Genomic DNA, 3478 nt, shown 5'->3' on the forward strand with positions numbered 1-3478 from the left:
TTTATATCGTGGATAACTAATATTCGTGATATGGACATGATATATTTGTAGCATTGGAGGTGAAAATATTTTATATGTACATATATAGACTAATGGACTGTATTGAAAGGATATATATGTATCTAATGGTTTGTGAAATGTGTCTAATTGAGTATATGTGATTATAATATTAAAATTTGAATGTGGTAATAAGATGGATGTTTTAGGAATGTATATTATCTTAAATTACATGTAGTATGTCGATTATGACCTCTGTACCTGAACGAAGCACTGGTTTGGTGCAAAATCCAATTAGATGTTTAAGTCGGTTGTGGTAATGCACTGAGTCAAGGGTTTCCTTCGGATATAGTGGTGAAGAGAATATTAATATATATATATATATATATATATATATATATATATATATATAATAGGCTATAAATGTTTTAAAATTTGTGGTAATAATAATTATTAATATTTTGTAGGTTAAGAAGTGGAAAGAATATTTATTAACAGCTAAGTATATATTAATATGGCTTGGGTTAAAGGTCAAGTGGCCATGGTGGGGCATAGCTATATCAATAGGTTGCAGAGTTTAATCCGGGGTGGAGGGGGAGGTAAATTTAAAAAGGACTTTGGTTTGAAGGATGTTACTGTTAGGTTTTATGGGAGATCGAGAGGAAGACTAGATTCCATGTTTGATGAAGCCTATAAAATGTTTTGTGAATATTACATTCCACAAGTAGTAATTTTACAAATTGGGGGAATGATTTGGATCAAAGGGATTGGAAATTGGAGTCTTTTATGACAGGAGTAAAACAGTTGGTGGACTTATTGTTTTCAAGGGGTGTAAAGCGGGTGGTATTCATGAAGACATTTCCAAGGACTCGATTTCGGTCTGTGCACAAAGATGTATATGATTCGAGGAGGGCACGGCTGAATCTGGCGTTGGCTAGACATTTTTCAACAGGTTCTTGTAGTATCGAGACAAGAAAGCGAATACTCAGCGAAAAGTTACTAATTGATGGGGTTCATTTGGGAAAGGTTGCAATGAGGAGATATTATTTTGAATTGAAATATGTTATTATTAGGGAACTCAGGAAATTGTAAGTAACTGAAAATGGGAAATATCTGCTGTCGCGAAACTTGGTGTTTAAATCGGTTGAACTCAGGCAGATTTGTTGAAACGTTAGATACACTATTGGGTTGAAGACAGCTGAATGTCTTGCTGATATCTGAGTATTTGATGCTTGTCAGGTTTGAGTATCTCTGGGTGAAAATGTATCAGAAGTCAAATATGTTGAATATTGTATTGTGTGTATTATGTATATGTATGTGTGTATATTGTTGTAGAATATATGATTTCAAGTGGACTAAATATAAGTACCCCTTATAGAGTAAATTTATTATGTGGAAGTTAAAGATTGTGGTGTACAAGAAAGTGGTTGTGAATAAATTCGAATGGATTCTTAAAGAGGAGAGAAGATACGTTAAAATAATAAAATTTAGAGATATTTGGATAATCGTGTTTTATTCAGTTACGGGAATTATAGAATCCCCGTGACACCAGGTTTTTAACGTAGTTAATCTGTATTGTCCAGTGAACCCATGCCAAAGGGCTGAGTTCATTGCAAGCTGTGTAAATTACTTCTTCACAATGAATGACCAACGAACCGTGACTAACCGCATTCTTTGCGGCGACTTCAACTGTGTGGACAGTGTAACGCTTGGGGTTAAAGAATTAAATAACATTATAAACGAACATGCACTAACAGACGCATACAGATATTTATACCCAAACAGAACCTCTTACACATACCACAGTAAAGCTTATAAAACATACTCTCGCATCGACCGAATCCTAATCTCAGGGCAGTTAATTGCTGGCCTGAATTTTTTTTTTTTTTTTTCAGTTTCAGGCAGCACCGGACATGCCGGGTACCCCATTTATTTGTCAAAATCCTACCTATTTACAATCAACCAGGTTCTCATTGAATGTTAAAATAAGGATGTACATAATTATATTTGTGCTTGTATCATAATAAATACAGTTTATTTAGTGCGTGCTTGTGTGTTTTGTATCTTTTACTATACTTAGTGTGTATTGCTTTAATAATTATTTACAAAAAAATTAACCTGGTTTGCGGACCTGGCCCCCAAAGCTACAAGCCGGGGGGTCCAAGTCTGTTTTTCTACATTTTTGTGCAATTAGTCATTATTTCTCATAGTTTGTAAGTAATGTCGAAGGCGTCATTGCACGAAGCAATGACCTCTTCGAAACACCAGTGTTTGAGGAATTTTTCTTTTCTGTCTGGCCGCTTTAAGGCGGCAAAATATTCTGTTTCCACCCTTGAGTAAACCAAGTGTTTAAAAAGTGCCATTTCATTACATGGCTTATTTCCCTCTAATAGTTTTCTAGTTGTCCATATTACCCTTATTGCTTTACTCCAGAGAAAAATTCCTAGCTGCGATGCATAATTACCAAGTTTGTATTTAATGCCAAAAATCATGGCATATGGGTTTAAACGGAATTGATTGCCGAACAGTTTTTTAAAGATGGGTTCAATTTGTTTAATAAAAAGTTAGTTTTTTTTGCAGTGAAAAAAGGCATGCAAGACTGAGTCCACTCCGTCGCACACAAGGCACTTCGGAGTGGGCTCGATCTTCCAGTCATATAGATGTTTTCTAACTGCAATTACATTTCTAATCATTTTATAAATTAAGTCAAAATCGGGATTTTCAATAAAGCCGGAGTTTAAGGTTTTCCAAATGTTTTGCCAATTTATGGTTTCATTAAAGGCCATTTCCCACTTGGTTTTAAATGATGCATCTTTGTAAGTTCTTAATAGCAAGACTGCGTATATGTCCTTTGTTTTCGCTACTGTCACGTCCTTTTTCGTATCACCTACGTTGATACAAAAGATGGCGTCTAAGTCACCATCAAAGGGGTCTTCATTGCGTAGTGTCCATACTAAGGTCGGCGGTACGTTGTCTTGTAGGTCTTTTAATTGGCGATAAAATGCCGCGCTAGTTGAGCAACCAGCGAAGTCCAAAAAGTCGTTCGTTCCCATGTCCCAGATGTCTTTGACTAAATTTAGTCTTTCTCTAAGTATAACATTGTGCTGTTTGTGTGATATGGTCGGATTGTCGTGAAGCAAAAAGTAAAGTTTGTTTTATTTAACGACGCCACTAGAGCACATTGATTTTTAATCTTATCATCGGCTATTGGACGTCAAACATATGGTCATTCTGACACTGTTTTTAGAGGAAACCCGCTGTCGCCACATAGGCTACTCTTCTTTACGACAGGCAGCAAGGGATCTTTTATTTGCGCTTCCCACAGGCAGGATAGCACAAACCATGGCCTTTGTTGAACCAGTTATGGATCACTGGTCGGTGCAAGTGGTTTACACCTACCCATTGAGCCTTGCGGAGCACTCACTCAGGGTTTGGAGTCGGTATCTGGATTAAAAATCCCATGCCTCGACTGGGATCCGAA

This window comes from Gigantopelta aegis, chromosome 14, assembly GCF_016097555.1.
Source record: "Gigantopelta aegis isolate Gae_Host chromosome 14, Gae_host_genome, whole genome shotgun sequence".
Classification (NCBI taxonomy): domain Eukaryota; kingdom Metazoa; phylum Mollusca; class Gastropoda; order Neomphalida; family Peltospiridae; genus Gigantopelta; species Gigantopelta aegis.